Here is a 23,868-nt window from a genome sequence, read left to right as displayed (position 1 = left end):
CAGGAGGAGGCCCTCAGTCCTGGACACAGCGCTACAGGAGGAGGCCCTCAGTCCTGGACACAGCGCTACAGGAGGAGGCCTTCAGACCTGGACCCAGCACCACAGGAGGAGGCCTTCAGACCTGGACCCAGCACCACAGGAGGAGGCCCTCAGACCTCGACACAGCGCTACAGGAAGAGGACCTGAGACCTGCACACAGTGCTACAGGAAGATGCCCTCAGACCTGGACGCAGCGCTACAGGAAGAGGCCCTCAGACCTGGACACAGCGCTACAGGAAGAGGCCCTCAGACCTGGACACAGCACTACAGGAAGAGGCCCTCAGACCTGGACACAGCGCTACAGGAAGAGGCCCTCAGTCCTGGACACAGAGCTACAGGAGGAGGCCCTCAGTCCTGGACACAGAGCTACAGGAGGAGGCCCTCAGTCCTGGACACAGAGCTACAGGAGGAGGCCCTCAGTCCTGGACACAGAGCTACAGGAGGAGGCCCTCAGTCCTGGACACAGCGCTACAGGAGGAGGCCCTCAGTCCTGGACACAGCGCTACAGGAGGAGGCCCTCAGTCCTGGACACAGCGCTACAGGAGGAGGCCCTCAGTCCTGGACACAGCGCTACAGGAGGAGGCCCTCAGTCCTGGACACAGCGCTACAGGAGGAGGCCTTCAGACCTGGACCCAGCACCACAGGAGGAGGCCTTCAGACCTGGACCCAGCACTACAGGAGGAGGCCCTCAGACCTGGACACAGCGCTACAGGAAGAGGACCTGAGACCTGCACACAGTGCTACAGGAAGAGGCCCTCAGACCTGGACACAGCGCTACAGGAAGAGGCCCTCAGACCTGGACACAGCGCTACAGGAAGAGGCCCTCAGACCTGGACACAGCGCTACAGGAAGAGGCCCTCAGACCTGGACACAGCGCTACAGGAAGAGGCCCTCAGACCTGCACACAGCGCTACAGGAAGATACTCTCAGACCTGCACACAGCGCTACAGGAAGAGGCCCTCAGTCCTGGACACAGCGCTACAGGAAGAGGCCCTCAGTCCTGGACACAGCGCTACAGGAAGAGGCCCACAGGCCTGGACACAGCGCTACAGGAAGAGGCCCACAGGCCTGGACACAGCGCTACAGGAAGAGGCCCACAGGCCTGGACACAGCGCTACAGGAAGAGGCCCTCAGGCCTGGACACAGCGCTACAGGAAGAGGCCCTCAGGCCTGGACACAGCGCTACAGGAAGAGGCCCTCAGGCCTGGACACAGCGCTACAGGAAGAGGCCCTCAGGCCTGGACACAGCGCTACAGGAAGAGGCCCTCAGGCCTGGACACAGCGCTACAGGAAGAGGCCCTCAGGCCTGGACACAGCGCTACAGGAAGAGGCCCTCAGGCCTGGACACAGCGCTACAGGAAGAGGCCCTCAGGCCTGGACACAGCGCTACAGGAAGAGGCCCTCAGGCCTGGACACAGCGCTACAGGAAGAGGCCCTCAGGCCTGGACACAGCGCTACAGGAAGAGGCCCTCAGGCCTGGACACAGCGCTACAGGAAGAGGCCCTCAGGCCTGGACACAGCGCTACAGGAAGAGGCCCTCAGGCCTGGACACAGCGCTACAGGAAGAGGCCCTCAGGCCTGGACACAGCGCTACAGGAAGAGGCCCTCAGACCTGGACACAGCGCTACAGGAAGAGGCCCTCAGACTTGGACAAAGCACACTACGGGAAGAGGCCTTAAGACCTTGACACAGCGCTACAGGAGGAGGCCCTCGACCTGGACACAGCGCTACAGGAGGAGGCCCTCAGACCTGGACACAGCGCTACAGGAGGAGGCCCTCAGACCTGGACACAGCGCTACAGGAGGAGGCCCTCAGACCCGGACACAGCGCTACAGGAGGAGGCCCTCAGACCCGGACACAGCGCTACAGGAGGAGGCCCTCAGACCCGGACACAGCGCTACAGGAGGAGGCCCTCAGACCCGGACACAGCGCTACAGGAGGAGGCCCTCAGACCCGGACACAGCGCTACAGGAGGAGGCCCTCAGACCCGGACACAGCGCTACAGGAGGAGGCCCTCAGACCCGGACACAGCGCTACAGGAAGAGGCCCTCAGACCCGGACACAGCGCTACAGGAAGAGGCCCTCAGACCCGGACACAGCGCTACAGGAAGAGGCCCTCAGACCCGAACACAGCGCTACAGGAAGAGGCCGTCAGACCCGGACACAGCGCTACAGGAGGAGGCCCTCAGACCCGGACACAGCGCTACAGGAGGAGGCCCTCAGACCCGGACACAGCGCTACAGGAGGAGGCCCTCAGACCCGGACACAGCGCTACAGGAGGAGGCCCTCAGACCCGGACACAGCGCTACAGGAGGAGGCCCTCAGACCCGGACACAGCGCTACAGGAGGAGGCCCTCAGACCCGGACACAGCGCTACAGGAGGAGGCCCTCAGACCCGGACACAGCGCTACAGGAGGAGGCCCTCAGACCCGGACACAGCGCTACAGGAGGAGGCCCTCAGACCCGGACACAGCGCTACAGGAGGAGGCCCTCAGACCCGGACACAGCGCTACAGGAGGAGGCCCTCAGACCCGGACACAGCGCTACAGGAGGAGGCCCTCAGACCCGGACACAGCGCTACAGGAAGAGGCCCTCAGACCCGGACACAGCGCTACAGGAAGAGGCCCTCAGACCCGGACACAGCGCTACAGGAAGAGGCCCTCAGACCCGGACACAGCGCTAAAGGAAGAGGTCTTCAGACCCGGACACAGCGCTACAGGAGGAGGCCCTCAGACCCAGACACAGCGCTACAGGAAGAGGCCCTCAGACCCGGACACAGCGCTACAGGAGGAGGCCCTCCGACCCGGACACAGCGCTACAGGAGGAGGCCCTCAGACCTGGACACAGCGCTACAGGAGGAGGCCCTCAGACCTGGACACAGCGCTACAGGAGGAGGCCCTCAGACCTGGACACAGCGCTACAGGAGGAGGCCCTCAGACCTGGACACAGCGCTACAGGAGGAGGCCCTCAGACCTGGACACAGCGCTACAGGAGGAGGCCCTCAGACCTGGACACAGCGCTACAGGAAGAGGTCTTCAGACCCTCAGACCCGGACACAGCGCTACAGGAAGAGGTCTTCAGACCTGGACACAGCGCTACAGGAAGAGGACTTCAGACCTGGACACAGCGCTACAGGAAGAGGACTTCAGACCTGGACACAGCGCTACAGGAAGAGGCCCTCAGACCTGGACACAGCGCTACAGGAAGAGGCCCTCAGACCTGGACACAGCGCTACTGGAAGAGGCCCTCAGACCTGGACACAGCGCTACAGGAAGAGGCCCTCAGACCTGCACACAGCGCTACTGGAAGAGGCCCTCAGACCTGGACACAGCGCTACAGGAAGAGGCCCTCAGACCTGGACATAATCCTGCAAGTGAGGCCACTAAATACTGCAAGTACTGGGTTACTCAACACTCATTCTTCTGCACAAATCGACACACATTCTTCGTGCCTCGCCCACCTCAAGCAAACACCTCCTCTTCCCCAGAGAAAATCTTCAAAGAAAAGGCGTCAAAATGTGCATTTGACAGGGCCCCGTTAACCTTCAATAGCTGAAAAAGGCATACATGCTGAAAGGGCCCCCACGACCTACTCCCTACACTTTCCAGGTATTTTAGGTGTCCGCAGAGCAAACAAAATAAGATTCTGTGACTTATGCAGAGGCAAAGGGGGGCACAGTAGGCACTACAGGAAGTGTTTTGTATCCAGGACCCCTAAACAATCTTACAAACATGGCATTCGCCTTATTTTGTATTGACGCAAATGGCATCTCTGAAAGCCCACAGTGCTGCACTTGCAGTGGTGAATTTTTGCCAAATTTACATTCACCCTTGTATCCACTGCAACATACTTAAGCTCTTCAAATGCAAGCAAAACGATAGTTCGATAAGAATGAAGCAATTGTCATTTTCCAAAGTCTGTGGTCAGGGGCAGCCACAGAAGCGAGTCCCCGGGATGTCTGTCTGCAGTTCAAGTGACAGAACAACGCCATGTTTAGGACTGAATGACCCATTGTTTGCACAAGTACCACTGCTGCAGGACTGCACTCGGACAGTGATGCTCATGGCCAGGGAAGGGGGTTCCATTAGTGCAGCATGTGCAGTGGTACTGGGGACCAGGGGGCCAGGGTGTTTAAGGGGCCCTCTAAAGCCAAGCCATGGCTCTTCCACAAGCCAAACAGTGGGCAGGGTGTCAGGGTCTTTGTTTACATGGTGGCCATGTCACTGTGGGTACATCCACTGATCCTGTCCAATCCCATGCTACGGTGCACCCAACACTGTCCTAACACCACAACGACCCCCTCAAGCCCACCAAATCCAAACTCCCTAGACTAAGAGTATCCAAGAACTAATGTGCTGTGAGTCCATGGACTGGAAACCATCCCTGGTGTGTTGCAAGAATGCTCACTAGATTCACTCCAAGGAGCTCCAGGTGGACTCTGGGGAGGGGGGGGGGGGGGGGGGGGGGCAGGGGTTGCTGCTCCTTTTAACAACACAATATAACAGCAGTTGTGCAACTTATGTTCGATGCCTTACCACACACAACTTGTGTCACAGGTCTACTGTACGAGTCAGAGTAAACTAACTAAAGAGATGTGCTCTCTCTATATGTTACTCAAAGGAAACAAACTGTTCAACTTCTATTAAATAAATACATGAAAGTTACTATTTTCAATGAAAGAAAGCTAAAATCTTGACATAACCGACTCAGTAGTCTAACCTTCATTGATTTGTTTTCTAGAGTTGCACGATTTGTTGCCTTTGAGTAGCGTAGAGAGAAAGCACCTGGCAGAAACAGCTGCCAGGAGCTCAAGGTTTGGAAGCAGAGTTGCAGTGCATGCCTGGCAATGCCAAGCTGGTGCAGGAGAACCAGGACACAAGCAGACACCCGCAGCCATCTTGAGATTCCTCAGGGCTGGCCTTCGTTTCAGCATCTGCTTGCCAGTCTCTGCCACCTCCCCTGCTAGGACTGTGGCAGAATGTCTTCCACATGTGGCACCCAGTAACTCCTGGAGTCTGGGGAAGAAAAGAGACATGAAGGTGCTGTCTCTGCCTGACAGATCCTTCTCCAGCTCGCGCCTGCGTAGCGCCAGGCTCCACACATGGCCGCTTGTGCAGGAGCTCCACTTTGGGGTGAATGGAGGTTACAGTGCAGACATTGACACAATCACTAGTGGCTCAGGGTTTGGGCAGGCTCGGCAAGGCCTGAATCCACCCGGCTGAGCCACCCTAGCCATCTGAAAGCAAGAGGCCCAAGGCCTGAGCAGGCCCGTCATAGGATAACTACACCCGCTGAGCCACCCAGTCGCATGAAAGCAAGAGGCTCAGGGCCTGAGCAGGCCCGTCATAGCATAACTACACCCTCTGAGCCACCCCAGGCATTTGAAAGCAAGAGGCCCAAGGCCTGAGCAGGCCCGTCATAGGATAACTACACCCGCTGAGCCACCCCAGGCATCTGAAAGCAAGAGGCCCAAGGCATGAGCAGGCCCGTCATAGGATAACTACACCCGCTGAGCCACCCCAGGCATCTGAAAGCAAGAGGCCCAAGGCCTGAGCAGGCCCGTCATAGGATAACTACACCCGCTGAGCAACCCCAGGCATCTGAAATTAAGAGGCCCAAGGCCTGAGCAGGCCCGTCATAGGATAGCTACACCCGCTGAGCCACCCCAGGCATCTGAAAGCAAGAGGCCCAAGGCCTGAGCAGGCCCGTCATAGGATAACTACACCCGCTGAGCAACCCCAGGCATCTGAAATTAAGAGGCCCAAGGCCTGAGCAGGCCCGTCATAGGATAACTACACCCGCTGAGCCACCCCAGGTATCTGAAATTAAGAGGCCCAAGGCCTGAGCAGGCCCGTCATAGGATAACTACACCCGCTGAGCAACCCCAGGCATCTGAAATTAAGAGGCCCAAGGCCTGAGCAGGCCCGTCATAGGATAACTACACCCGCTGAGCCACCCCAGGCATCTGAAATTAAGAGGCCCAAGGCCTGAGCAGGCCCGTCAAAGCACATCTCTACACCAGCTGAGCCACCCCAGCCACCTGAAAGCAAGAGGCCCAGGGCTTCAGCAGGCTGGTCACAGCCTAACTCCATGAGCCACCCCAGCCAGCTGAAGACAAACGGTAGGCCTACTCAGGCAAGCAGAGGACAGAGTGCAGGCCTCCAATGCAGCTGCTGGACTAAGGAAATCTTTAAATGATTCTGACAACCGTTGACCATTTACTAAAATAAATACAGCCGAGTCCCCCCGGAACTCATTAACTACTCAGTAAATATTACTGCATTATCCACCCAGAGCACGCTCCAGTCTAATGGACCCCAAAAGTCCTGCCTCCATTTTGTAGCCCAGTGGCACCACATGTTGGGTGCTTGTACTTTGCAGGTCTTGTTCGAGCTGTGAAATATTTACAATGATCACTATGGACGCCTTGGATTGGTTCAAAATACACATGCCTGAGATTTACACTAAACATGCCAGATCCTCCTCTTTTCAAGGCATTTCATAAAGTTACATTCACAGAAAACAAGTTCACTTGTTAAGCTGACAAAACTTACCTGCCTTTTGTCTTGTTGGCACCTTCTTTGGAAATCTGTCTTCTAGAAGTCAGGTAATCGAGACCTGCGAGAAAAACACAGACTGCTCAGTGATGACAAGGAGATGCAAATACTGTCCGACTGTTGTGTTTACGCGTCTAAAATAGCAATCGTGTGAGGTGGTAATTCCACAAAAATGGTAAATTACCACTCCACACGACTGGGAGTGAAGGTCTTCGAAACTAAGATGCTGTGCAACAATACTTGTACAACTTTAAAAAAAGTAAACATATTAACCTGCAGTATAAGGTATCTCAAAAAAAGACAACATTGTGTCTATTGTCCACGCTTACCACGTGCACTTCAACAAGTGGATCAGTCAAGATAAAAGGCACACTTTATACCAGTACACACCTCTCAGCCTACGTCCCACTGAGCCCATCAGCTGTCACCAGAAGACACTGGCACAGGTGACACCGCCCCTTCCGATGCTTTGTACCACAGGGCACGGCTGCAAAACTGCCACATGTACCAGCATCTCCAACATGGAGGTGCACTAGAAAGGCTATGTGCCTTCATTGCACCCGGGGAGGCCACCACAGCCCCGCGTGACCCAATGGGGAAGTGCACACAAAGAAAAAAATGCATGTACTATGAACATGAACGAACAACTTCAACGTAAAAGTTAAGTTAATCCCTTCTTGGTGGCCTGATACTTTAGAGTGCTTTAAGAAGATATACTTGAGTTTGTATCATTTTAAACCCAATTCTGCCGAAATGTTTTTTCCTTTTTTTGTGTCGTCGTGTAAATAGGATACTGGGGTATACTCCTTTGTACAGCACTTCATTAACTTCTATTGTTATGACAGGGCTGTAATAAGTGTTTTACATTAAAAAGGACTCTGTGGCTCTCATACACATATGTCTTTAACCCTAATTCTTTGCCTACATCGGAGAAGCTTCGAACCTCTTCTGAAGCATGAAGCTGAGAGATTAGGACCTCCTCAGTCATACAAAGCTTTGAGGGTAGAACCTCTTCTGAAGCATGAAGCTGAGAGGTTAGGACCTCCTCGGTCATAGAAAGCTGTGAGCTAGAACCTCTTCTGAAGCATGAAGCGGAGAGTTTAGGACCTTCTCAGTCATACAAAGCTTTGAGGGTAGAACCTCTTCTGAAGCATGAAGCCGAGAGGTTAGGACCTCCTCAGTCACAAAAAGCTGTGAGGTTAGAACCGCTTATGAAGCATGAAGCTGAGAGGTTAGGACCTCCCCAGTCATACAAAGCTGTGAGTTAGAACCTCTTCTGAAGCATGAAGCCGAGAGGTTAGGACCTCCTCAGTCACAAAAAGCTGTGAGGTTAGAACCGCTTCTGAAGCATGAAGCTGAGGGGTCAGGGCCTACTTAGCCATACAAAGCTGTGAGGTTAGAGCCTTCTTCAAGTGCCATCCTCAGGGGTAAGAGTCTCCAGGTTTGAGCATGCTTCTGTGAGGTTACAATTCCTTGGAAGTGCTACACTCTTAGAAGGTGGACGATTCAGAGGTACGTGCTGGGCCAAATGGAAGCCAGGCCTAAAAAGGTCGAGCTGAAAACTATCAGAAGGAACTTGTTGGCTCAAGCAATGTAATAAAAATCACAACCCCGCAGCTACTGCCGTTAGCTGCCCTGTACACACAGGTCCATAACATGTCAACAAGCAGAACGTTAAACGTTTACAATAAGTTTATCTCTTACAAGTAACTTGCCAATCGCTTCTCCATTTAATAGAACACGAGCTAGATTATCTGAAGTGCAGCCGACCATACACAGATATTAGCATTGGCAAACGAAACGACCCCTGAGGAACATTACACCTCAAGCAGTCGTGTGGCACAGGATACCTCTCCGAGGTCAAGAGAAGCTTTTTGTCAAGGGCCCTAGGAAGAAGGAGTTCACAACAATTTGAGCAGCAGCAGCCCTAATCCTTCAAATGGACCATCAGGCTGCAGATGCCTGGAAGGAAGATGATTTATAATAGTGAGTGAGTCATGGTTCAGAATAAACCACACAAGTCATCACCTGGTTCATTTTCATTTCTAAAGGTTTCATTCATCCCTAGAGAAAGATACCTGGCTCTATTATCCAATTATCCGAAACTGGATGTCCAGTCATCTAGATAGACAAAGGAATTCCGATACTTAGCCCAAGCACATGGCAGCCAGGTATGAGAGGGTGAGCTGTGGACATGGGAGTGACTGATCTTGAAGAGAAAGAGATAACACAGTGAGGATCTAAGAAAATGCAAGGATATGTTGTGGAGACATTTCTTTTGCAGGTGCGTGACCAGATTGGGGGAAGGGCCAATGGGCAAAACAAAGATTTGAACCTGAGGCGGCACAGAACAGGGAGCCAATATCTGGAAAACAGTAAAGAGCAGAGATGGGCTTGATATGGAAATTGAAAAATGAGGGGGGCTGTCACCTTCTAGGTTCTGAAGAGAGACTGTCGGGGGTAGAGGAGGGTAAGTCGAGATACAATTGCAAAAAGAGCATGTGATGGATGGTATGCTGAACAATGTCAAACATTCACCCCCAGTACAGAAATCTGGGCCTAAATCCATAGTTTTTTTGCTACTAATGCCGTTCCAGTTTGGACCCAGCCATATGCAAATCAGTCTGGACCCTATTCCCCAAAGGAACAGTCCAGCCTGAACTGCCGGGCTAGGTCTTCCCTGGACTGGAAACATGCATCCTGGGGCTGGTTTCGGGGTATCACCCCTCCTCACCCAAGCTAGCTTGACTCCAGTGGCATGGGGAGCACAGGACCCACATCTGGGCATTTCCGTCCCAGACGTGTTTGTTTGCTTAAGTGGAGATACAGCCAGGTGTAGTAATTTAGCTGTGGAAGGATTACTGATAGAACGCGAGTCTGCACAAGGGAGAAGGGAAGTAGCCTTGCATTGGAGGCAGATGGTAAACACAAGACTGGGCGATTTAATTGATCTAGGTAGCGTTATCAATAAAAATACACGGTGAAAGGTTTAAACTGCCCCGTGTTGTGTCTCAAGTAAATCTGTGCAGTTTAAAGCAAATAAAAGGATTTAGACATTTACATGTCACACACTGTTTTTGTACCGGAACTTGAACTGTCATACTGATTCTAAACACCTACCAGTCTGAATAGGTCTATGCAGTAGTCCTGAATAAGTAAGATGTTTTCGTCCAGACATTACTGAAGACAATCTTAAGATACAGGAAAGGTTGTTAAAAATCTCACTTTGATTCAGCTACATATTCCTACAAGGAAAAATACACCTACGCCTTCTATCTAAGAAAATCTGACATCTTTGCTAGAGTCAGAAATTCCGGTGTTCAATATCTTTCTCTGAAGTTTATCAGTGCTGTGTGATGATCGCAGACAGCAAAGAGAAAGCTGGGCAATCCGGTCATAAGAGACCCCAAGCAGATCCTCAGATACCGTGTTTCCTGAATAAAGCAAACAATGAACCTCAAGCATCATTGCGTGACACATAAAAGGGTATAAACTCTGCTGGATCTTGCACAAAGTACAAAGGGCTAATTGATTCAACACAACTGAGAAAATAAGACAGGAACTAGAGAAAGTGACGTTCTGCAATAAACCTGAAAAATAAAATCAAAAAGAAAAGAAACTAGTACGATGTGGAAGGAGGCTGTGAAGAGAATACATTATTCTATTTCAGCAAAATCTATGGACTCGCAGAGAGGGCACCGGACTTGCAGAACAAAACAGGAGGTGCCCGGGGATCTTTCCCTCCGTGCAGTTTTAGTTACATAAATCCATGTCAGAATACAGATGATCTTCAAATACAGATGCAGCCCTGGTATTAGGAATACACCTCATCGGGAGCATGACTACTTGCTCAGCACATCCAGGAATGAGCTTTCCTAACTGAAGCTTGGCATCACCTCTCTCATTCAAGCACAGTCAAAGTACAAGTAAAAACAAGGCAAAGACCAATGTTTTGCTATTATTTCTCTGTCCTGGTCATGTCTTCTTTTGCTTTACTGATATGTTTCTGGAGACATCACGAAATGTAGAATTTGGGAGAGTTGTTGAGGCAAGAATAGAAGGCGAAACTATTTTAGGGTGAGGTGCAGTACCGAAAATTTAAAGAAAGCTTCTCAAACTGATAATGCGGTATGCGGACCCTAAAGGTTCTAACCCATAATGCAAAGGAATTAACCATTTTGTTCAACTGGGAAAGACTGCAGACTATTTTTCTAAGTTAAATGTTGACATAATAGAATGAGAGGAAAGGAAACAATGCAAAATAGCGGACACAATAAAAAATAGATGAACAAAAGAAGTAACATGCTTCAGTCCGTTTGGGAAAGAGAATGGTGCAAAGATGCTTATAGCACAGAAAGTGAAACTAGAAGTGTCTTAATTTCAAGAAGCACATGAGGGTGTTGGTTAATGACAAAACTGCAAGAAGACACATTCATATATTATGTTCATAATATCCTTAAACTGGATTACTATTTGGGGTAGGTAACTATCCTCGTCATGAAACAACATCAACAATCTATGTTAGAGTGAGCCCTCAAAGTCCCTAAATTAACAATGGATCAACCCCCACACTGCCTATCACATCAAAATGATAGACATCCAATAAGGGGAATCATAGGTATGCATTTTTAAAGTTTTAAGCACAAACAGTGCTAAATGGCACAAAGCACCAATGGCTGTCAATGGCCGTGGTAAACTGTGGCCTAGGCCCACTTTGAGGCTCCCTCAGATGAAGCATGGGTCAGATACACCAACCAGTTACATCCTGACCATTTCCGAGTTTAATCCACCACAGGAGTACGCTTCCAAAGGCCTCCAACACTTCAGGGGAGGCACTCAGTCTCACAGGGTGTCAGACAGAGGCTAACAGAAGGGTCCAGCCCAGCGTCAGTTGTTACTGGTCAGCAGGATGCTTCCAGGAAGAGTCCTCTTGTAGTTTTAACAGGTTAGCCTTAAGACCCTTGGAGACCCCTTATTGGTCTTGCGTACAAGATGGAGCAGACACAGCCCTTCAGGGCTTCTCTCAGATCACAGGCAGCAGGTCCAGCCCTCTTCTCATCTGCTGCAGGTCAAGGAAGTGTTCTGAAGTGGGGGCCTGAGGTGCCATATTTATGCCTGGCACTAGTTAGTGGGTGGGAATGACTCCCAGGCAGCTGTACCCAAGAGGGTAAAAATTCACAGGACCAACCCTATCCACTTTGGGTATTTTCAAGAGGGTTAAGGTCTTTGGCCACACTAAACTTGGGCTCAGAGTGCTGGGGGTGGTGACATATTATGGTAACCCTAGTGTCCTTTCATATCTAATACTAAAATCCAGTTCGAATCAGCCACTGTGCCCACGATAAACCCAGAGAGGTGATTCTGGTAGGACAAAAGCAGAGTCCTTCAGAAACTAGACAGTGGAGCCATTAGAAGTGTCTTGGAATCAATTGTGCCCCATGAGTTACAGGCAGGGCCACTGGAACTAAGCGATTGTGCGTCTGCGGCATTTTTGGTATAATTCTAGATTTGTCCCATTGTCCACATAATCCATTATCTGAATTTGTTCTAGCTCAAACAGTTCAAAAGTTATTAAAAATGCAGCAACACGTGTTGCAGCACAGTGGAAGGCCCTTTGTAAATGTTAACTGGTCTTGTTTCTGTTGTTTATTGCTATATTTGGGTAGTAAATTGGTACTAATGAGGTGCATCCAATGCCCAGGCAGTGTTAACAAGCGTAAAAATGTCAAGATAATGAAGTAATACTATCACAAAATGCACTGCATTATATCGCATATTTTGCCTTTTCTTGCTGCATAATTTTGTCAACACTGATGCATAATTTGCCCACCCCCTGCTGCATGATCCCAGAGAGCCTGGTTATAGGTTAACCCAGCAGACCAATGAAACAGAATTTGACTCTCAAGCAGGGCTTGACAAAATTGTCAAAAAAACAGGCCCTCCAGGAACTCCAGACAGAGGTTAACAAAGCTGTCAAGAGACTAGCTGCGTCTTTAAAATTTAAGAAATCAAAATGATTTTTCCCCTCAAATGCCAGACAAAGACGGAGTTCAGTAAAGAAATGGAGAAAGTATAGCTGAAGCGTTTAGGTCATTTAATATTGCTCTATATCTAGAAAAGCACCTACAGCACCAAAGTTATGTGAATATTATTTCAACTTTGTGGTACCACCTACTGTATCGACACTAAACAAATACTACCAAAAAAACAGAAAGTGTGGTAAAATCTTACAGGCCATTGAATCACAGTTGGTGAGGTTCCTGGATCAGTCACCTATACAGCCTTATTTTATAAATGGGTTATAACTTTACATAATTTACTGATAAGAAAGGTGCACGATGTTCATATGTCAAAATTGTCTGACACACAACATCAAAAAATATTGTGGTGACAAGAATAAATATTGCAGGTTAGAATATCAAGATTAAGTGTTTGATTTTGTTTTCAAAATAGTTGTACATAATTTTTTTTATTGTTTTATAATTATATGTGTTTTATTAATATGCTATTGCTGACTAATTTCTTTGCAGTTTTTTTTCTTTGCTATTATTTTTAAGGTTTTAGTTTGAGTCTATTAATTATTGGCAGGTTGTTGGGTTTGCAGAAGAGTAAGGTAGAAAGATAGTTAGAAATGGGGTCTCTGGTTGCAGTCTCTGGGTCTCTGGTTGCAGTCAGTTTGCACTCTGTCCAAGTAGGGACCCTCACACTAGTCAGGGTAAGGGAGATAACACAGATCAGATAACCTCTGCTCAGCCCCTTGGTACCTTGGCACAAGCAGTCAGGCTTATCTCAGAGGCATTGTGTAAAGTATTTGTACAAACACACACAGTAAGACAGTGAAAACACCACAAAAGGACTCCACACCAGTTTAGAAAAATAGCCAATATTTATCTAAATAAAACAAGACCAAAAAACAAAAATCCAACATACACAAACAAAGATACGAATTTTCAATGATTAAACTTCAATATAGAGCTTAAAAACACAAAAGATCCAACTGGGACTATTGCGACGTCATTGACAGAAACATTCCCAACAATCCAATGCCACTCACGAGAAAGGAGGCGCCGGTCACGGAGTCGAAGGGAAACCCAGGTACAGAACCTTTGGTAAATGAGGAAACAAGCCAGTGCAGAGTTGGGAAGGTGAGGCGTCGCTGGATACGGTGCGGCATCGGTGCGAAGTGGTCGGCTCCTGACAATCCGAGAGGGTTGAAGGATCCGGCAGGTCAAGACGCGATGGGCAACCTCACGTGGTCGAAGTCACGCCACAGGGCTGCAGGGACCGCAGCAGAGTCGGGTGTCGCGGACATAAGTGACACCGCACTCAGTCGCAGGACTTCAGCAGGGCTGTGGCGACATCGGGCCTGCGGAGTCGTCGCACTCCAGCAGGGACCACAGCTTTGTGTTGCAGGCAGTGGCGCCGAGTTGTCCGGATCTTCTTGTTTTCTCACTATAACTCACTTCCAAGTGCCCAGGAACTGGATTGGCACCACTTGGCAAATCAAGGCCCTCAGCAGGAGTACCCAGGTGCTGGCAGGCGAAGTCTTTGATGTCCCGGAGACTTCTTAACAGGAGACAAGCTCAGTCCAAGCCCCTGGAGAAACTTAACAAGCAGGATTTCAGAAAGCAAAGTCCAATTCTTTCCCTCTTAAGGCAGAAACAGCAGCAGCAGGCCAGCACAGCAAAGCAACAGGCAGAGTGCAGGTCCTCGTCAAGCATCAAGCTCTTCTCCTTGGCAGAGGTTCCTCTTGATCCAGAAGTAATCTGAAGTTGTGGGGTCAGCAGTCCAATACTTAAACTCATTTCTGCCTTTGAAGTAAGCAAATTTCAAAGGAAATTCTTCATAGTGCACAATACCCGCCTCTTCCTTGCCCTGCAGGGAGTCGGAGTCTGTATTGTGTGAGGGCAGGCACAGCCCTTTCAAGTGCAGGTGTCAGCTCCTCCCTCCCTCTGTAGCAGAGAAACTCATCAAGATATGCAGGACACACCCAGCTCCCTTTGTGTCCCTGTGTAGAGTGAAGCTGCTGGCCTGGATAAACAGCAAATACACATCAAATAGGCTTGTCGGGTGGGACATATGAGGAACATGGATGAATGTCCTTCGTGCTCGTGCACCGTATCTACTGCCTTGTTTAAAGAGCCATAAGGTCACTGAATTTAAATCTAAACCAGTGCATAAAGTAAGGGACATGTTATCGACCTGGGGAGCATAAAAGGCTCAGCAAACCCACCAAGAATCCAACTTTAGTAGAACTGACCTGAGGAAAACATTCCCTATGGTTCTGATCATGAAAGTGTGTCATGTGATAATCCTTTATTCACATAAAAAATTAAAAAAAATCTGAGGAAAAACCACGGATGCGTGGTCAGTGGGAGTAAAGCAACCGAGTGGTGTGGAGAGAGTGTACAGGGGGAGGCATGGGTTAGAGCAGAGGGCTGTACTCGCCCAGAGTCCAAAAATGTAAAGCTGTTGACTGACTAGCTGTACAAGCTCCTGACTGCTAACCTGACCCATTTCAGGCAAACACAGGGTCAACTTTTAGCCAATATCACTTAGCATTCTGGGACTTGTAGTTTTGGTGTTACAGCTCACAAGTAGAGCCAGAAACATTGCAACAAGGAAAGCACTTATAAACAAAAGCCAGACGATACTCTGGGCCTCAAAAAAGAGAAGGCCTTGCAAGAGCACAACAGCTCTGCTCTTGAGAAACGAGATCTGGGAATTAAACATAACAAAGAAACACGGATCTACACCGAAAATGAGCCTTTAAACTGGAGGAGGGTAGATATTACAAGCACATAAAAACAAGTCAAAAATCTCTGTTGTGTGCTCTTTTTCAGGGAGAAAGTCTCCGTGACCCAGATCTGTCGCTCTCCCTGCTGTATTTTGGTAACTTTGGAGATCAGCATTGCTAAAAATGCAGCAACTGCAGCTCCGCCATCTGCTTTTAGCCCCTGGATCTGATAAATAATGTCAAGGGAAGAAAAATATAGTCCTATAATTTTCAGCGAATCTGTAAATAACTGCCAGCAGGATTTAGCACGTGAACAAAGCCGCCAGGGCCTTCCCGCCCTCTTCCCACAGTGTTAACCCTCGCTGTCTCTGCGGAAGAAGTCTACAGGACTCGGCTCCGCATTCCCTTCTGTTGCTACCATGCCATAGAGGCGGAAATGTGCTCCAACTGGGGCCATGTGCTTGCACGGCCCCTTTTCAGCCACTCAGCTTCTCTAAGATACAGGAGGGGCTCAGACCACGTGTCCATCGCAGGAGGGGACCGCGTGCTCAAGACGGGAGGGGACCGCGTGCTCAAGGCGGGAGGGGACCGCGTGCTCAAGGCGGGAGGGGACCGCGTGCTCAAGGCGGGAGGGGACCGCGTGCTCAAGGCGGGAGGGGACCGCGTGCTCAAGGCGGGAGGGGACCGCGTGCTCAAGGCGGGAGGGGACCGCGTGCTCAAGGCGGGAAGGGATCCCCGTGCTCAAGGCGGGAAGGGATCCCCGTGCTCAAGGCGGGAGGGGACCCCGTGCTCAAGGCGGGAGGGGACCCCGTGCTCAAGGCGGGAGGGGACCCCGTGCTCAAGGCGGGAAGGGACCCCGTGCTCAAGGCGGGATCGGATCAAGGCGGGAAGGGACCCCGTGCTCAAGGCGTGATGGGATCAAGGCGGGAATGGACCCCGTGCTCAAGGCGGGATGAAACGGCGTGCTCAAGGCGGGATGGAACGGCGTGCTCAAGGCGGGATGGAACGGGGTGCTCAAGGCGGGATGGAACGGGGTGCTCAAGGCGGGATGGAACGGGGTGCTCAAGGCGGGATGAGACTGCATGGTCACAGCACTCCTGCCTCTATGGATTTGTCGTGTCATCAAGCTCTAGGACTTCTTTAGAAACAGCTTATGCTGCATCATCACCCTCATGTTTAAAAAAAATAAAAAATAAGACTACAGATATTACATCCACTCATCCATTGGTTGACTCAAATGTCATTCACATTTTGCTCCCGCCCACTACAGCATGGGGCTGTGGGTCATTCGACTTCATCCACTGCTTGGCTTGCAGAGTGAATAGCAGTATTTTGCCCGAGCACGTGGGCACAGTTGCCTGAAACAGAGTGCATTTCAGTGTACGGACTGATATGCCCACTAGTTCATTTTTATATTTTTGCCAAGTTGTTTTGCAAACTGCATATGGTGCAAAAATACATAAATAATACCAAACTTGCCAAGGCCAGACCTATTGGCTTTGACAATGCTTGTTACATTTTGCCGTAGCGGTACACTTACTTCACTGAGACAAAACGCAATGATATCGAATTCGGAAAAAGGACACAGCACATTTACGTATCCACTGAAATAATTCATAAGACAGTTTTTTCTATGGAATGATATAAGGTGCCCTAAAACCATGCTTGCAGGCTGCCTCCTTGTGATAGGTGGTTCACATCTTTTACCTGAGCAGCCACCTTGAAGTGATGGCTTCTCATAAGGTTTACATCAGCAGTCCTCACGTATGAGAAACATGGTGTGGAACGCTGTTGCAATTAACGTGTTAGGTAGTCTAGCTTCTTCCCTCAATGAATAAAAAGATGTATAAAAAGAGTAATTATTATACTGAACGTAAGAAATTACTTTCCATTTTTTATTTTAGTATGTTCTTGGAAAATTGGATTATTACAAACATTTCTATGCATGTGGTATAGGTGTATTTGAGAATTTTTACATGAACATTAACTGAAGGCGTCTGGCTGAGCACATATTTTTGTCTCTCCCAAGTTTGAGGACTGCCATTTTAAAGGATTTTTGTTTTTTAGCTCCTCTCTAAAATTTGAGTTTCAAACAAGATTGAGGCAAAGATCTCTTTAAAGGTTTAATATTAAACTGAAAAGCTGTCTGGGTCCAGAGCTCTCCTTCTGGACAATCCCACCAGTGCCTTGAGAACACCTTCTTCCTGTATATCCATGGTCAGGTTCCCCCTGTCTATAGAAGTTAAGTGAGATATTTAATCCTTTTAAGGAAGTCTTTCCTCTTTCTTAGACACCCTCCTTCTCATACAACTTTATGTAAACTTTACAAAATTCATTTACAGTTGAGTCGCCACTGAAAATATTTTTTCCCTCCTGATCCTTAATTGTGTTGATAATGTTTCTATTTTGCTCTTTTTTTTTTAGCATAACTGCTAATCAACAACCACATTTTTTCTCCTGAATCTCAGTATTTCTGCCTTACATGCATCAAGGCTTTTGTGCTTTTCACGTATATATATCACCAACCCAGCTCTTCTTAACTTTTCTAACTCTTTTTCATCCAGATTTGCTGCTTGTAAGAAGGCGGCTGCTACTGGTATTTTAAGATAATCAAATATTTTCCTTCTCTGTAATGGATTTGAACAGTCCTCGTACACTGCAACTTATTAACTTTATTTTCCTCATTGTTCTCATTAATAATCATCGGAAGAGTTTGGTCGAGTCGCAGCAGTAAATATCTAAAATATATAGTGAATGACTAATTAGCAAAATTACTTAGGTATCAAAGATTTATAGAAATTCTGTAATACAGAACATTATTCAAGTAGAACAATAATACAATAAAGTATTTATCATTGATACTTAAAAGAAATTAAGACTGGTAATGGGTAAAACAACTAACAGTTCTAATATATTGGTTATTTCTATAAACGTAGAAATCGAAAACCTCCATTTGCCACCAAGCAAAACAGGACTGGCACCCATGAGCAGCCTTCAGCTGTGAGTTCAAGCGAAACATTTGCAGGTTTTCCAGTGAAGCAAAGTTTGTTAACTGTTCATTTGTTCCAATAGTTCATTTTCGTAGCTTGCTAGCTATTATTAACGTATCCTAATGTTCAGTTTTCTTAGCCCCAAACATGTTTTGCTCTTCAAGAGCTGTTTGGTGGCGCTCAGCAAATACTGAGTGCCAGGCTTGTTTGCAGCACAACATTTAAAGACCAGTAGGCCAGCGTCTTTTTAACTGTTCATCAAACAGCACGTTATTGCAAGGACCATCTTCCTCTGGTTCATAGCCTTTGACTCCGGGAACTAAATGGAGGGTTTTTTTGTTTTGTTTTTTTACTAAAATTTAGATCAAATAGTTAGAAAAAAATGTAAACAGTCAAATAAGAAATACTATGTATGTGTGAAAGAGATAAAATGTAGTCATCCCGAAAGGGAATCAAGTCTTGAAAAGCAAAGACTGATCAGGTTTTATTAAACAGTGAAAGGATAGGATAACACTAGACTATTGACTAACCAGTAAGTGCTAAATAACGCACGCCTGGAGTAAGACGAAGCCTTGATGGGGAAGAGGTATTTGACAAAGTGACTCTGAAATGCTTTTTCTTGGTAATGGGAATGCTGAATCTAGATTGCAGTGTGATTCTAATCAAAGCCCTTTATATAGTGGCTCAAAATCAAAACTAATAACCAATGTTACTCTGTCATTAGAATTTCAAAAGGGACAAAAACAAAAGCAGCCTTTTTATCTCTTCTTTACAAGATAGCAAAAGGAAATGTTAGCTGAAGTATTTAGAAGAGAATTATGTTGGGCTCAAATTCTTCTGAAAAAAATAAATATATTCTGATCATATGCTTTTTTTTAGGGAGCAATGTTTCCATTCCAATGATTTTTAAGGACGTACATGACTTTGGTAGGTTTTCATGTTATAAAGTTTAGTAGAGTGAATTTAAATGAATGAATATGAAGATGAAGATGGAAAAGACAGAAATTGATTAATGTTTTATGCTGTTAAAAAAAAAAAAAAGTTACATGTTTTACCTGGGGATGCAGATTCCTAAGAAACTAGAAAAACTAAATTCATTAACCTTAAAACCCTTAATGAGTCAGACCAAATGATCAAAGGAGAGGCAAATAGATAACAAGCACTAAATCTAAGGAGTTGGGGGAAAGGTGTGTAAAGATGAACGTACTACTTACAGTGCTTTAGGTGTTGGGCAAGTTACAACTCAAATTTCCAAAGGGATTTGTTATAGAAATGTATAAATTATTTAAATATTTCATGTGTAAAGGATACAAACCAATATATACCCTGAAAATTCAAATAATGTAGGTAGGTTCCATTTACCAAAAGTAAGAAATGAGTGGGGATCCCAAATATCTACCCAAACAGGTATCCTTCCTGGCACAAGTATGAGCACCTGAAATGGGTGTAACTGGAACTAGACTCCACAGAAGTGAATAGAATATAGATGGTAATCAAAGAGAGCGTAATTTGAAAAATGAGATCTGGTCAGGAGGCAGGTGGTGTGAAAAGGAATTCAGGAAGTTTGCAAAGAACAACTTTAAAATGGATGTACAAAACAATGCTTATAGATGGACCAACAAATGTGCAAGTATCAGAGAAAGCAAATCTAGATGGAAGTTCTGAATAAATGGTCACATTCTAACAACAGACCAGCTAAAGGACAAATACTATTCAAAGACAGATCCAAACATAATCTTCTTTCTATTCAACTTTAGAAAATTAACAAACTTCTTAGTGCCAAGCAGACAAGCAAGACAGACAAGACAATGGAAACATCTCAAACAAATAAATATTTTAGAAAAATGTCGACTAGATTGTTTGAATGATCTACATATAGAAATTTCATGATTTAACTCTTCTAATATCCTTAAGGCCATTACTAGTGTTCAGCATCAACTCATACAGCAGAATAAGTTTGTAGATGGTACTGGACACCTTTTTAGGTTGTACTCAGCCCAGATGTATAAGCTACAGCTTTCATCAAATGATCTTCGCGGATAGTGCCAAAAGAGCGTGATTCTCTCAGTCTTAAATTACTGTCCTGCCCCAAAATAAATGAATACTGGGATTAAATTATGCTGTAAATCATTATTACTTACTGAAGGGAACTACCAAGATTCAAAATTCAATATTCATGGCCTCTGGATCAGAAAATCATCCTAAAACACTGAAAATCTGAGTACTTGATTTCAGAAATTATGGGTTAGCATGGGCAAAGTTACACATAAATTAAGAAACAAACACTCACTTCATGCACAAAATAAGACCTATTAGGAACAGCCTTGTAGTCCTTGGAAGTAAGCCATCACCTTGTGATCTAAATAGCTGATCTTCATGATGTGATATTAATTATCCTTATTATGCCTAAGAAGTTAAACTCACACAGACTTGTAATGACTGCAAATTCTTTCTTGTTCCTTTTTTATGTATAGATAGCTACAGCACATACCAAAATGTCTAGCAATCATTATTTCATAGCAAAAATGCAAAGCAAAGCTTGTTATGATTTCACTCCTACTTGTTTGCATGTACAAGATGTAACACAATACAAAAGGACTGTGTATCTTTAAATTCAAAAAAACCTAAAAGGAACACTTAAAAATAATTGGATTATTAACAAAGTGGTAAAACTGCTAGGAGGTACTGAATTGCATTAGGAAGCAAACAAATCATTTAACCAATGTCTTTTGTTGCGCATTAGAAATCAGGGCTAGACGTTGAGGCACCAAGGTGCTTACAACCAGTCATCCAGGAAGAAATGTATTGAAATACTGGAGGGAAAGTAAAGTCACGTTGCACTCTATGGTGAGATGCTTCATTATTCCAGTTAAAACCTAATCCTCTCTGCTCGCTTTGGATGTCACAGCTCGCTTCATGGCACCCTCATCTGTAGCTCTCTGTCCACCTCTTGATCTCACTCATGGCTCACGTGGAGCACACAGGGTGTTAGACCGAGAAACTTCCCATGCCACCAACACCATATATCTGCAAATCAAGGCAAAGCAACGTCTCTGCGCGTCCCTCAAATGAGTCACAGGAAAATCTGTGCAGAATTAAAGCACTCAAGAGTTAAAGCTGGGTTGGGGGCTGGGCAACTATCGGAGAATGAGCTCTGTCCCTGTACCGCAGCCATCAGAAACCACGGTTTCTCTGGCACTAATCAATGCTTCCCCTGTAGCCCCAATCTTTCAAGTATGAGGGGAGTTCTGAGAGTCCTCAACTACCAGAGCCCTCTGCTCCTCATCTCATGTACCCTCTGCTCCTCCTCTCATGTACCATCTGCTCACTGTTATTAAAGCAGGGCCTTCCCACTTAGGATTCCACTGTCAGAGTGGGGAAAACTATTTTCGGAGTCCCACAGGGTCTTCACGTAGCCTCACACTCTTCGACATCTACATAACAGGGCTGGCAGATGTCATGCATTAACACATCAATATACTCACCTACGCCAATGGCACACAATTGATAGTGTCCCTCTCTGACACTACACCGAACTCTGGAAAAAACTTCAACTTGTTCATGACAAAGTGTCCGCCTGGACGAAGACCAACTGCCTCAAGCTTAACACAGACAAGACCAAAGCGGTGATCTTCAGAAAAGAAGCCTCACCATCGGACTCCGTGTGGTGGCCTACAGACCTGTGACCCACCTCCACCCCCAGCATACAAGCGAGAAACCTCTGGATCATTATCAAGAGCATGGTGGACTTGTCCACCCAGGCCACTGCCGTCTTTGCAGCCTTTTTGTAACAGCTACCCCACAGCACCAGAAAAACAGTCACCCAATGCCCGGTTCCAGCAGACTGGACTATGGAAACACCCTTTGAGTGGGAATCACCAACTAACTCAAAGGAAGACTTCAGACCGTCCAGAACGTAGCAGCCAGACTGGGCCTCAACTTTCTATGACTGTCTCACATCACACCACACCTAAGGGTATCAAACTGGCTCCATGTACATAAGCGTGCACAGTTCAAATTACTTACTCACACTTACAAAGCACTACACAACACACGCCCAAACCTACCTGAAAAGGAGTGCGTGGCTCCACCAACCAATGTCTGCAGCATATGCGCCATGCATACGCAGCAGACCAGGAGGTCATGCCTTCTCATATATCGCCCCTAAAGTGCGGAATGACCTCCCACACCACATCAGGGCCTCCTCATCGCTTCTTTCATTTTACAGGAAGCTGATGACCTGGCTTTCTGAGTAAGGTCCTAGAGGTATCCATGCATAGTGCCAGGATATCCTCGCTGGTAATTAGGAGCTACAACAATACACAACATGAGAGGTGACAGGAGGAAATTATTGCTCTGCCACTGCTATACTTACTGAAAAGAGGACCTAACTGTGGCCATTGTGAACAAAGGATATCAACCTAACTGGGACTTTTGTGAACATTTACCCACTCACTGGAATTGGAAGCCACCCACTGCACTACGAAGTGGTGTAGAATGGCAGTATTTATTACCTTTGTAAACCATAAAATAACCTACTTACATACATTTAATTTCATCACGGTGCTAATGACTATTTCACACTAACATGAAGAAAGTGTTAATTCGTGACTCGTATAATCCTTTAGTGGCTCCAATATACGTTTCGGTACAAGACATTTTCACAAAGGGCTTCTCCTTTCTTCTGTGTCCACTTCGATTGTAAATCACAAGAGTAATTTATGAAACTAACTAAAGATCATGCCAGGCCAAAAGGCCCACATCCTCCGTACTGAGCAGATACATCAGAGTCAACTGTCAACTGGGCATGGTATGGTGACCAGATCTGGGCTTCAACAGGACCAATGAGGGCCTAACTGGGCACCAGCGAGCCCCGCTTGCAAATGTGGGCTTAACCACATCAATTATTAAATGTGAAGGTAATAAATAGCTAATGGGACAGATGTGAACAGGAGATGGAAATACACAACCAAGCGGATCAGCACTGAACACGGCATGGTAATGTGGACCACGCTGCCTGGCGGCTTAATGGCATACTACTGGGACCTGACTGGGGCAAACGTACTTGGACCTATATGTCTACAAATGCGAACAAGATGCAATAATGTGTATAGAATAGTGCAAATTGTGAATGGTATTTTACCATGGATGTAAATAAGGCAGTTGTGGACATGGACTTCGCTGTGGCAATGACTGAGATAGCAACATTTTCATGCTGGAAAATGTCTTGGGGTGGGGGGGGGGGTGAGCTCAGTCAGGAATAATCTAACACATACAGTGCTGCGTGCAATCTTAGCATGACCCAGCGTGGAAACTAAAGCACATTAAGAAAACACCATCACGCTGTGGGTGTCTGAATGCAACAAGAGCTGCATGCTATCAGAGAGCATCTGCTCTGACCACCAGCAGTCCACACCCAACTGAAGCTGAAGAGCTTTCTTACACTGACATTTCAATTTAAAAAAGGCACATTATTTGTTTTAGAGTAATATTGTGCCTTTGTTGGTCCGTTTTCTACAGATTCAGGCAAAATGCTGGACTATCA

At 47.0% G+C, this 23,868-nt stretch overlaps 1 protein-coding gene across 3 annotated transcripts in view; it reads right to left on the bottom strand.

The window, feature by feature from the left end:
* The window catches only part of TBC1D5 (TBC1 domain family member 5), a 1,391,198-nt gene that overhangs the window by 1,026,494 nt on the left and 340,836 nt on the right, over nt 1–23,868 (bottom strand). For 2 of the 3 annotated variants that reach the window (XM_069212078.1, XM_069212077.1), the window contains one exon: nt 6,594–6,657. The gene's annotated coding sequence lies outside the window, so the exon portion shown is untranslated. The remainder of the gene's footprint in view (nt 1–6,593; nt 6,658–23,868) is intronic. The other variant, XM_069212079.1, reaches the window with a different exon arrangement.

Source organism: Pleurodeles waltl, chromosome 10 (assembly GCF_031143425.1).
Source record: "Pleurodeles waltl isolate 20211129_DDA chromosome 10, aPleWal1.hap1.20221129, whole genome shotgun sequence".
NCBI lineage: Eukaryota > Metazoa > Chordata > Amphibia > Caudata > Salamandridae > Pleurodeles > Pleurodeles waltl.
The sequence above is the reverse complement of the archived record's forward strand: the minus strand, read 5'-3'. Positions and strand labels throughout refer to the sequence as shown.